The sequence below is a fragment of the Convolutriloba macropyga genome, unplaced genomic scaffold (assembly GCF_964194025.1).
Source record: "Convolutriloba macropyga unplaced genomic scaffold, txConMacr16.3 SCAFFOLD_4443, whole genome shotgun sequence".
Lineage (NCBI taxonomy): Eukaryota > Metazoa > Xenacoelomorpha > Acoela > Convolutidae > Convolutriloba > Convolutriloba macropyga.
The window spans coordinates 1-12,500 of NW_027450460.1; positions in this window are offsets into that span (position 1 = coordinate 1).

Below are 12,500 nucleotides of genomic sequence, written 5' to 3' on the forward strand. Positions count from 1 at the left end.
GCTAGCTCAAGCTCAAGCTAGCTAGCTCAAGCTCAAGCTCAAGCTCAAGCTAGCTAGCCTAGCTCAAGCTAGCTAGCTAGCTCAAGCTCAAGCTAGCTAGCTAGCTCAAGTTCAAGCTAGCTAGCTAGCTCAAGCTCAAGCTAGCTAGCTAGCTCAAGCTCAAGCTAGCTAGCTCAAGCTCAAGCTAGCTAGCTCAAGCTCAAGCTAGCTAGCTAGCTCAAGCTCAAGCTCAAGCTAGCTAGCTCAAGCTCAAGCTCAAGCTAGCTAGCTAGCTCAAGCTCAAGCTAGCTAGCTAGCTCAAGCTCAAGCTAGCTAGCTAGCTCAAGTTCAAGCTAGCTAGCTAGCTCAAGCTCAAGCTAGCTAGCTCAAGCTCAAGCTAGCTAGCTCAAACTCAAGCTAGCTAGCTAGCTCAAGTTCAAGCTAGCTAGCTAGCTCAAGCTCAAGCTAGCTAGCTAGCTCAAGCTCAAGCTAGCTAGCTCAAGCTCAAGCTAGCTAGCTCAAGCTCCAGCTAGCTAGCTAGCTCAAGCTCAAGCTCAAGCTAGCTAGCTCAAGCTCAAGCTCAAGCTAGCTAGCTAGCTCAAGCTCAAGCTAGCTAGCTAGCTCAAGCTCAAGCTAGCTAGCTAGCTCAAGTTCAAGCTAGCTAGCTAGCTCAAGCTCAAGCTAGCTAGCTCAAGCTCAAGCTAGCTAGCTCAAGCTCAAGCCAGCTAGCTCAAGCTCAAGCTCAAGCTAGCTAGCTAGCTCAAGCACAAGCTTGCTAGCTAGCTCAAGCTCAAGCTAGCTAGCTCAAGCTCAAGCTAGCTAGCTCAAGCTCAAGCTAGCTAGCTCAAGCTCAAGCTCAAGCTAGCTAGCTAGCTCAAGCACAGCTTGCTAGCTAGCTCAAGCTCAAGCTAGCTAGCTCAAGCTCAAGCTAGCTAGCTCAAGCTCAAGCTAGCTAGCTAGCTCAAGCTCAAGCTCAAGCTAGCTAGCTCAAGCTCAAGCTCAAGCTAGCTAGCTGGCTCAAGCTCAAGCTAGCTAGCTAGCTCAAGCTCAAGCTAGCTAGCTAGCTCAAGCTCAAGCTAGCTAGCTCAAGCTCAAGCTCAAGCTAGCTAGCTAGCTCAAGCTAGCTAGCTAGCTCAAGCTCAAGCTAGCTAGCTAGCTCAAGTTCAAGCTAGCTAGCTAGCTCAAGCTCAAGCTAGCTAGCTAGCTCAAGCTCAAGCTAGCTAGCTCAAGCTCAAGCTAGCTAGCTCAAGCTCAAGCTAGCTAGCTAGCTCAAGCTCAAGCTCAAGCTAGCTAGCTCAAGCTCAAGCTCAAGCTAGCTAGCTAGCTCAAGCTCAAGCTAGCTAGCTAGCTCAAGCTCAAGCTAGCTAGCTAGCTCAAGTTCAAGCTAGCTAGCTAGCTCAAGCTCAAGCTAGCTAGCTCAAGCTCAAGCTAGCTAGCTCAAGCTCAAGCAGCTAGCTCAAGCTCAAGCTCAAGCTAGCTAGCTAGCTCAAGCACAAGCTAGCTAGCTAGCTCAAGCTCAAGCTAGCTAGCTCAAGCTCAAGCTAGCTAGCTCAAGCTCAAGCTAGCTAGCTAGCTCAAGCTCAAGCTCAAGCTAGCTAGCTCAAGCTCAAGCTCAAGCTAGCTAGCTAGCTCAAGCTCAAGCTAGCTAGCTAGCTCAAGCTCAAGCTAGCTAGCTCAAGCTCAAGCTCAAGCTAGCTAGCTAGCTCAAGCTCAAGCTAGCTAGCTAGCTCAAGCTCAAGCTAGCTAGCTAGCTCAAGCTCAAGCTAGCTAGCTCAAGCTCAAGCTCAAGCTCAAGCTAGCTAGCTAGCTCAAGCTAGCTAGCTAGCTCAAGCTCAAGCTAGCTAGCTAGCTCAAGTTCAAGCTAGCTAGCTAGCTCAAGCTCAAGCTAGCTAGCTAGCTCAAGCTCAAGCTAGCTAGCTCAAGCTCAAGCTAGCTAGCTCAAGCTCAAGCTAGCTAGCTAGCTCAAGCTCAAGCTCAAGCTAGCTAGCTCAAGCTCAAGCTCAAGCTAGCTAGCTAGCTCAAGCTCAAGCTAGCTAGCTAGCTCAAGCTCAAGCTAGCTAGCTAGCTCAAGTTCAAGCTAGCTAGCTAGCTCAAGCTCAAGCTAGCTAGCTCAAGCTCAAGCTAGCTAGCTCAAACTCAAGCTAGCTAGCTAGCTCAAGTTCAAGCTAGCTAGCTAGCTCAAGCTCAAGCTAGCTAGCTAGCTCAAGCTCAAGCTAGCTAGCTCAAGCTCAAGCTAGCTAGCTCAAGCTCAAGCTAGCTAGCTAGCTCAAGCTCAAGCTCAAGCTAGCTAGCTCAAGCTCAAGCTCAAGCTAGCTAGCTAGCTCAAGCTCAAGCTAGCTAGCTAGCTCAAGCTCAAGCTAGCTAGCTAGCTCAAGTTCAAGCTAGCTAGCTAGCTCAAGCTCAAGCTAGCTAGCTCAAGCTCAAGCTAGCTAGCTCAAGCTCAAGCCAGCTAGCTCAAGCTCAAGCTCAAGCTAGCTAGCTAGCTCAAGCACAAGCTTGCTAGCTAGCTCAAGCTCAAGCTAGCTAGCTCAAGCTCAAGCTAGCTAGCTCAAGCTCAAGCTAGCTAGCTCAAGCTCAAGCTCAAGCTAGCTAGCTAGCTCAAGCACAAGCTTGCTAGCTAGCTCAAGCTCAAGCTAGCTAGCTCAAGCTCAAGCTAGCTAGCTCAAGCTCAAGCTAGCTAGCTAGCTCAAGCTCAAGCTCAAGCTAGCTAGCTCAAGCTCAAGCTCAAGCTAGCTAGCTAGCTCAAGCTCAAGCTAGCTAGCTAGCTCAAGCTCAAGCTAGCTAGCTAGCTCAAGCTCAAGCTAGCTAGCTCAAGCTCAAGCTCAAGCTAGCTAGCTAGCTCAAGCTAGCTAGCTAGCTCAAGCTCAAGCTAGCTAGCTAGCTCAAGTTCAAGCTAGCTAGCTAGCTCAAGCTCAAGCTAGCTAGCTAGCTCAAGCTCAAGCTATCTAGCTCAAGCTCAAGCTAGCTAGCTCAAGCTCAAGCTAGCTAGCTAGCTCAAGCTCAAGCTCAAGCTAGCTAGCTCAAGCTCAAGCTCAAGCTAGCTAGCTAGCTCAAGCTCAAGCTAGCTAGCTAGCTCAAGCTCAAGCTAGCTAGCTAGCTCAAGTTCAAGCTAGCTAGCTAGCTCAAGCTCAAGCTAGCTAGCTCAAGCTCAAGCTAGCTAGCTCAAGCTCAAGCCAGCTAGCTCAAGCTCAAGCTCAAGCTAGCTAGCTAGCTCAAGCTCAAGCTCAAGCTCAAGCTAGCTAGCTAGCTCAAGTTCAAGCTAGCTAGCTAGCTCAAGCTCAAGCTAGCTAGCTCAAGCTCAAGCTAGCTAGCTCAAGCTCAAGCCAGCTAGCTCAAGCTCAAGCTCAAGCTAGCTAGCTAGCTCAAGCTCAAGCTAGCTAGCTCAAGCTCAAGCTAGCTAGCTAGCTAGCTCAAGCTCAAGCTCAAGCTAGCTAGCTCAAGCTCAAGCTCAAGCTAGCTAGCTCAAGCTCAAGCTCAAGCTAGCTAGCTCAAGCTCAAGCTCAAGCTAGCTAGCTCAAGCCCAAGCTCAAGCTAGCTAGCTAGCTCAAGCTCAAGCTAGCTAGCTCAAGCTCAAGCTCAAGCTCAAGCTAGCTAGCTAGCTAGCTCAAGCTCAAGCTCAAGCTAGCTAGCTAGCTCAAGCTCAAGCTAGCTAGCTCAAGCTCAAGCTAGCTAGCTAGCTCAAGTTCAAGCTAGCTAGCTAGCTCAAGCTCAAGCTAGCTAGCTAGCTCAAGCTCAAGCTAGCTAGCTCAAGCTCAAGCTAGCTAGCTCAAGCTCAAGCTAGCTAGCTAGCTCAAGCTCAAGCTCAAGCTAGCTAGCTCAAGCTCAAGCTCAAGCTAGCTAGCTAGCTCAAGCTCAAGCTAGCTAGCTAGCTCAAGCTCAAGCTAGCTAGCTAGCTCAAGTTCAAGCTAGCTAGCTAGCTCAAGCTCAAGCTAGCTAGCTCAAGCTCAAGCTAGCTAGCTCAAACTCAAGCTAGCTAGCTAGCTCAAGTTCAAGCTAGCTAGCTAGCTCAAGCTCAAGCTAGCTAGCTAGCTCAAGCTCAAGCTAGCTAGCTCAAGCTCAAGCTAGCTAGCTCAAGCTCAAGCTAGCTAGCTAGCTCAAGCTCAAGCTCAAGCTAGCTAGCTCAAGCTCAAGCTCAAGCTAGCTAGCTAGCTCAAGCTCAAGCTAGCTAGCTAGCTCAAGCTCAAGCTAGCTAGCTAGCTCAAGTTCAAGCTAGCTAGCTAGGTCAAGCTCAAGCTAGCTAGCTCAAGCTCAAGCTAGCTAGCTCAAGCTCAAGCCAGCTAGCTCAAGCTCAAGCTCAAGCTAGCTAGCTAGCTCAAGCACAAGCTTGCTAGCTAGCTCAAGCTCAAGCTAGCTAGCTCAAGCTCAAGCTAGCTAGCTCAAGCTCAAGCTAGCTAGCTCAAGCTCAAGCTCAAGCTAGCTAGCTAGCTCAAGCACAAGCTTGCTAGCTAGCTCAAGCTCAAGCTAGCTAGCTCAAGCTCAAGCTAGCTAGCTCAAGCTCAAGCTAGCTAGCTAGCTCAAGCTCAAGCTCAAGCTAGCTAGCTCAAGCTCAAGCTCAAGCTAGCTAGCTAGCTCAAGCTCAAGCTAGCTAGCTAGCTCAAGCTCAAGCTAGCTAGCTAGCTCAAGCTCAAGCTAGCTAGCTCAAGCTCAAGCTCAAGCTAGCTAGCTAGCTCAAGCTAGCTAGCTAGCTCAAGCTCAAGCTAGCTAGCTAGCTCAAGTTCAAGCTAGCTAGCTAGCTCAAGCTCAAGCTAGCTAGCTAGCTCAAGCTCAAGCTAGCTAGCTCAAGCTCAAGCTAGCTAGCTCAAGCTCAAGCTAGCTAGCTAGCTCAAGCTCAAGCTCAAGCTAGCTAGCTCAAGCTCAAGCTCAAGCTAGCTAGCTAGCTCAAGCTCAAGCTAGCTAGCTAGCTCAAGCTCAAGCTAGCTAGCTAGCTCAAGTTCAAGCTAGCTAGCTAGCTCAAGCTCAAGCTAGCTAGCTCAAGCTCAAGCTAGCTAGCTCAAGCTCAAGCCAGCTAGCTCAAGCTCAAGCTCAAGCTAGCTAGCTAGCTCAAGCTCAAGCTCAAGCTAGCTAGCTAGCTCAAGTTCAAGCTAGCTAGCTAGCTCAAGCTCAAGCTAGCTAGCTCAAGCTCAAGCTAGCTAGCTCAAGCTCAAGCCAGCTAGCTCAAGCTCAATCTCAAGCTAGCTAGCTAGCTCAAGCTCAAGCTAGCTAGCTCAAGCTCAAGCTAGCTAGCTAGCTAGCTCAAGCTCAAGCTCAAGCTAGCTAGCTCAAGCTCAAGCTCAAGCTAGCTAGCTCAAGCTCAAGCTCAAGCTAGCTAGCTCAAGCTCAAGCTCAAGCTAGCTAGCTCAAGCTCAAGCTCAAGCTAGCTAGCTAGCTCAAGCTCAAGCTAGCTAGCTCAAGCTCAAGCTCAAGCTCAAGCTAGCTAGCTAGCTAGCTCAAGCTCAAGCTCAAGCTAGCTAGCTAGCTCAAGCTCAAGCTAGCTAGCTCAAGCTCAAGCCAGCTAGCTCAAGCTCAAGCTCAAGCTAGCTAGCTAGCTCAAGCTCAAGCTAGCTAGCTCAAGCTCAAGCCAGCTAGCTCAAGCTCAAGCTCAAGCTCAAGCTAGCTAGCTAGCTCAAGCTCAAGCTAGATAGCTAGCTCAAGCTAGCTAGCTAGCTCAAGCTCAAGCTCAAGCTAGCTAGCTAGCTAGCTCAAGCTCAAGCTAGCTAGCTCAAGCTCAAGCCAGCTAGCTCAAGCTCAAGCTCAAGCTAGCTAGCTAGCTCAAGCTCAAGCTAGCTAGCTCAAGCTCAAGCTCAAGCGAGCTAGCTAGCTCAAGCTCAAGCTAGCTAGCTAGCTCAAGCTCAAGCTAGCTAACTCAAGCTAACTCAGCTAGCTCAAGCTAACTCAAGCTAGCTAAAGCTAACTCAAGCTAACTCAAGCTAACTCAAGCTAACTCAAGCTAGCTAAAGCTAACTCAAGCTAACTCAAGCTAACCCGAGCTAACTCAAGCTAGCTCAAGCTAACCCAAGCTAGCTAAAGCTAACTCAAGCTAACTCAAGCTAATTCAAGCTAACTCAAGCTAACTCAAGCTAACTCAAGCTAACTCAAGCTAGCTAAAGCTAACTCAAGCTAACTCAAGCTAACTCAAGCTAACCCGAGCTAACTCAAGCTAACTGAAGGTAGCTAAAGCTAGTTCAAGCTAACTCAAGCTAGCTAAAGCTAAGACAAGCTAACTCAAGCTAACTCAAGCTAACTCAAGCTAACTCAAGCTAACTCAAGCTAGTTCAAGCTAACTCAAGCTAACTCAAGCTAACTCAAGCTAGCTAAAGCTAACTCAAGCTAACTCAAGCTAACTCAAGCTAACCCGAGCTAACTCAAGCTAACTCAAGGTAGCTAAAGCTAGTTCAAGCTAACTCAAGCTAGCTAAAGCTAAGACAAGCTAACTCAAGCTAACTCAAGCTAACTCAAGCTAACTCAAGCTAACTCAAGCTAGTTCAAGCTAACTCAAGCTAGCTAAAGCTAACTCAAGCTAACTCAAGCTAACTCAAGCTAGCTCAAGCTAACTCAAGCTAGTTCAAGCTAACTCAAGCTAGCTAAAGCTAACTCAAGCTAACTCAAGCTAACTCAAGCTAACTCAAGCTAGCTAAAGCTAACTCAAGCTAACTCAAGCTAACCCGAGCTAACTCAAGCTAGCTCAAGCTAACCCAAGCTAGCTAAAGCTAACTCAAGCTAACTCAAGCTAATTCAAGCTAACTCAAGCTAACTCAAGCTAACTCAAGCTAACTCAAGCTAGCTAAAGCTAACTCAAGCTAACTCAAGCTAACTCAAGCTAACCCGAGCTAACTCAAGCTAACTCAAGGTAGCTAAAGCTAGTTCAAGCTAACTCAAGCTAGCTAAAGCTAAGACAAGCTAACTCAAGCTAACTCAAGCTAACTCAAGCTAACTCAAGCTAACTCAAGCTAACTCAAGCTAGCTAAAGCTAACTCAAGCTAACTCAAGCTAACTCAAGCTAACCCGAGCTAACTCAAGCTAACTCAAGGTAGCTAAAGCTAGTTCAAGCTAACTCAAGCTAGCTAAAGCTAAGACAAGCTAACTCAAGCTAACTCAAGCTAACTCAAGCTAACTCAAGCTAACTAAAGCTAGTTCAAGCTAACTCAAGCTAGCTAAAGCTAACTCAAGCTAACTCAAGCTAACTCAAGCTAGCTCAAGCTAACTCAAGCTAGTTCAAGCTAACTCAAGCTAGCTAAAGCTAACTCAAGCTAACTCAAGCTAACTCAAGCTAACTCAAGCTAGCTAAAGCTAACTCAAGCTAACTCAAGCTAACCCGAGCTAACTCAAGCTAGCTCAAGCTAACCCAAGCTAGCTAAAGCTAACTCAAGCTAACTCAAGCTAATTCAAGCTAACTCAAGCTAACTCAAGCTAACTCAAGCTAACTCAAGCTAGCTAAAGCTAACTCAAGCTAACTCAAGCTAACTCAAGCTAACCCGAGCTAACTCAAGCTAACTCAAGGTAGCTAAAGCTAGTTCAAGCTAACTCAAGCTAGCTAAAGCTAAGACAAGCTAACTCAAGCTAACTCAAGCTAACTCAAGCTAACTCAAGCTAACTCAAGCTAACTCAAGCTAGTTCAAGCTAACTCAAGCTAACTCAAGCTAACTCAAGCTAGCTAAAGCTAACTCAAGCTAACTCAAGCTAACTCAAGCTAACCCGAGCTAACTCAAGCTAACTCAAGGTAGCTAAAGCTAGTTCAAGCTAGCTCAAGCTAGCTAAAGCTAAGACAAGCTAACTCAAGCTAACTCAAGCTAACTCAAGCTAACTCAAGCTAGTTCAAGCTAACTCAAGCTAGCTAAAGCTAACTCAAGCTAACTCAAGCTAACTCAAGCTAGCTCAAGCTAACTCAAGCTAGTTCAAGCTAACTCAAGCTAGCTAAAGCTAACTCAAGCTAACTCAAGCTAACTCAAGCTAGCTCAAGCTAACTCAAGCTAACTCAAGCTAACTCAAGCTAACCCGAGCTAACTCAAGCTAACTCAAGGTAGCTAAAGCTAGTTCAAGCTAGCTCAAGCTAGCTAAAGCTAAGACAAGCTAACTCAAGCTAACTCAAGCTAACTCAAGCTAACTCAAGCTAGTTCAAGCTAACTCAAGCTAGCTAAAGCTAACTCAAGCTAACTCAAGCTAACTCAAGCTAGCTCAAGCTAACTCAAGCTAGTTCAAGCTAACTCAAGCTAGCTAAAGCTAACTCAAGCTAACTCAAGCTAACTCAAGCTAGCTCAAGCTAACTCAAGCTAGTTCAAGCTAACTCAAGCTAGCTAAAGCTAACTCAAGCTAACTCAAGCTAACTCAAGCTAACTCAAGCTAGCTAAAGCTAACTCAAGCTAACTCAAGCTAACCCGAGCTAACTCAAGCTAGCTCAAGCTAACCCAAGCTAGCTAAAGCTAACTCAAGCTAACTCAAGCTAATTCAAGCTAACTCAAGCTAACTCAAGCTAACTCAAGCTAACTCAAGCTAGCTAAAGCTAACTCAAGCTAACTCAAGCTAACTCAAGCTAACCCGAGCTAACTCAAGCTAACTCAAGGTAGCTAAAGCTAGTTCAAGCTAACTCAAGCTAGCTAAAGCTAAGACAAGCTAACTCAAGCTAACTCAAGCTAACTCAAGCTAACTCAAGCTAACTCAAGCTAGTTCAAGCTAACTCAAGCTAACTCAAGCTAACTCAAGCTAGCTAAAGCTAACTCAAGCTAACTCAAGCTAACTCAAGCTAACCCGAGCTAACTCAAGCTAACTCAAGGTAGCTAAAGCTAGTTCAAGCTAGCTCAAGCTAGCTAAAGCTAAGACAAGCTAACTCAAGCTAACTCAAGCTAACTCAAGCTAGTTCAAGCTAACTCAAGCTAGCTAAAGCTAACTCAAGCTAACTCAAGCTAACTCAAGCTAGCTCAAGCTAACTCAAGCTAGTTCAAGCTAACTCAAGCTAGCTAAAGCTAACTCAAGCTAACTCAAGCTAACTCAAGCTAACTCAAGCTAGCTAAAGCTAACTCAAGCTAACTCAAGCTAACCCGAGCTAACTCAAGCTAGCTCAAGCTAACCCAAGCTAGCTAAAGCTAACTCAAGCTAACTCAAGCTAATTCAAGCTAACTCAAGCTAACTCAAGCTAACTCAAGCTAACTCAAGCTAGCTAAAGCTAACTCAAGCTAACTCAAGCTAACTCAAGCTAACCCGAGCTAACTCAAGCTAACTCAAGGTAGCTAAATCTAGTTCAAGCTAACTCAAGCTAGCTAAAGCTAAGACAAGCTAACTCAAGCTAACTCAAGCTAACTCAAGCTAACTCAAGCTAACTCAAGCTAACTCAAGCTAGCTAAAGCTAACTCAAGCTAACTCAAGCTAACTCAAGCTAACCCGAGCTAACTCAAGCTAACTCAAGGTAGCTAAAGCTAGTTCAAGCTAACTCAAGCTAGCTAAAGCTAAGACAAGCTAACTCAAGCTAACTCAAGCTAACTCAAGCTAACTCAAGCTAACTAAAGCTAGTTCAAGCTAACTCAAGCTAGCTAAAGCTAACTCAAGCTAACTCAAGCTAACTCAAGCTAGCTCAAGCTAACTCAAGCTAGTTCAAGCTAACTCAAGCTAGCTAAAGCTAACTCAAGCTAACTCAAGCTAACTCAAGCTAACTCAAGCTAGCTAAAGCTAACTCAAGCTAACTCAAGCTAACCCGAGCTAACTCAAGCTAGCTCAAGCTAACCCAAGCTAGCTAAAGCTAACTCAAGCTAACTCAAGCTAACTAAAGCTAGTTCAAGCTAACTCAAGCTAGCTAAAGCTAACTCAAGCTAACTCAAGCTAACTCAAGCTAGCTCAAGCTAACTCAAGCTAGTTCAAGCTAACTCAAGCTAGCTAAAGCTAACTCAAGCTAACTCAAGCTAACTCAAGCTAACTCAAGCTAGCTAAAGCTAACTCAAGCTAACTCAAGCTAACCCGAGCTAACTCAAGCTAGCTCAAGCTAACCCAAGCTAGCTAAAGCTAACTCAAGCTAACTCAAGCTAATTCAAGCTAACTCAAGCTAACTCAAGCTAACTCAAGCTAACTCAAGCTAGCTAAAGCTAACTCAAGCTAACTCAAGCTAACTCAAGCTAACCCGAGCTAACTCAAGCTAACTCAAGGTAGCTAAAGCTAGTTCAAGCTAACTCAAGCTAGCTAAAGCTAAGACAAGCTAACTCAAGCTAACTCAAGCTAACTCAAGCTAACTCAAGCTAACTCAAGCTAACTCAAGCTAGCTAAAGCTAACTCAAGCTAACTCAAGCTAACTCAAGCTAACCCGAGCTAACTCAAGCTAACTCAAGGTAGCTAAAGCTAGTTCAAGCTAACTCAAGCTAGCTAAAGCTAAGACAAGCTAACTCAAGCTAACTCAAGCTAACTCAAGCTAACTCAAGCTAACTAAAGCTAGTTCAAGCTAACTCAAGCTAGCTAAAGCTAACTCAAGCTAACTCAAGCTAACTCAAGCTAGCTCAAGCTAACTCAAGCTAGTTCAAGCTAACTCAAGCTAGCTAAAGCTAACTCAAGCTAACTCAAGCTAACTCAAGCTAACTCAAGCTAGCTAAAGCTAACTCAAGCTAACTCAAGCTAACCCGAGCTAACTCAAGCTAGCTCAAGCTAACCCAAGCTAGCTAAAGCTAACTCAAGCTAACTCAAGCTAATTCAAGCTAACTCAAGCTAACTCAAGCTAACTCAAGCTAACTCAAGCTAGCTAAAGCTAACTCAAGCTAACTCAAGCTAACTCAAGCTAACCCGAGCTAACTCAAGCTAACTCAAGGTAGCTAAAGCTAGTTCAAGCTAACTCAAGCTAGCTAAAGCTAAGACAAGCTAACTCAAGCTAACTCAAGCTAACTCAAGCTAACTCAAGCTAACTCAAGCTAACTCAAGCTAGTTCAAGCTAACTCAAGCTAACTCAAGCTAACTCAAGCTAGCTAAAGCTAACTCAAGCTAACTCAAGCTAACTCAAGCTAACCCGAGCTAACTCAAGCTAACTCAAGGTAGCTAAAGCTAGTTCAAGCTAGCTCAAGCTAGCTAAAGCTAAGACAAGCTAACTCAAGCTAACTCAAGCTAACTCAAGCTAACTCAAGCTAGTTCAAGCTAACTCAAGCTAGCTAAAGCTAACTCAAGCTAACTCAAGCTAACTCAAGCTAGCTCAAGCTAACTCAAGCTAGTTCAAGCTAACTCAAGCTAGCTAAAGCTAACTCAAGCTAACTCAAGCTAACTCAAGCTAGCTCAAGCTAACTCAAGCTAACTCAAGCTAACTCAAGCTAACCCGAGCTAACTCAAGCTAACTCAAGGTAGCTAAAGCTAGTTCAAGCTAGCTCAAGCTAGCTAAAGCTAAGACAAGCTAACTCAAGCTAACTCAAGCTAACTCAAGCTAACTCAAGCTAGTTCAAGCTAACTCAAGCTAGCTAAAGCTAACTCAAGCTAACTCAAGCTAACTCAAGCTAGCTCAAGCTAACTCAAGCTAGTTCAAGCTAACTCAAGCTAGCTAAAGCTAACTCAAGCTAACTCAAGCTAACTCAAGCTAGCTCAAGCTAACTCAAGCTAGTTCAAGCTAACTCAAGCTAGCTAAAGCTAACTCAAGCTAACTCAAGCTAACTCAAGCTAACTCAAGCTAGCTAAAGCTAACTCAAGCTAACTCAAGCTAACCCGAGCTAACTCAAGCTAGCTCAAGCTAACCCAAGCTAGCTAAAGCTAACTCAAGCTAACTCAAGCTAATTCAAGCTAACTCAAGCTAACTCAAGCTAACTCAAGCTAACTCAAGCTAGCTAAAGCTAACTCAAGCTAACTCAAGCTAACTCAAGCTAACCCGAGCTAACTCAAGCTAACTCAAGGTAGCTAAAGCTAGTTCAAGCTAACTCAAGCTAGCTAAAGCTAAGACAAGCTAACTCAAGCTAACTCAAGCTAACTCAAGCTAACTCAAGCTAACTCAAGCTAGTTCAAGCTAACTCAAGCTAACTCAAGCTAACTCAAGCTAGCTAAAGCTAACTCAAGCTAACTCAAGCTAACTCAAGCTAACCCGAGCTAACTCAAGCTAACTCAAGGTAGCTAAAGCTAGTTCAAGCTAGCTCAAGCTAGCTAAAGCTAAGACAAGCTAACTCAAGCTAACTCAAGCTAACTCAAGCTAGTTCAAGCTAACTCAAGCTAGCTAAAGCTAACTCAAGCTAACTCAAGCTAACTCAAGCTAGCTCAAGCTAACTCAAGCTAGTTCAAGCTAACTCAAGCTAGCTAAAGCTAACTCAAGCTAACTCAAGCTAACTCAAGCTAACTCAAGCTAGCTAAAGCTAACTCAAGCTAACTCAAGCTAACCCGAGCTAACTCAAGCTAGCTCAAGCTAACCCAAGCTAGCTAAAGCTAACTCAAGCTAACTCAAGCTAATTCAAGCTAACTCAAGCTAACTCAAGCTAACTCAAGCTAACTCAAGCTAGCTAAAGCTAACTCAAGCTAACTCAAGCTAACTCAAGCTAACCCGAGCTAACTCAAGCTAACTCAAGGTAGCTAAAGCTAGTTCAAGCTAACTCAAGCTAGCTAAAGCTAAG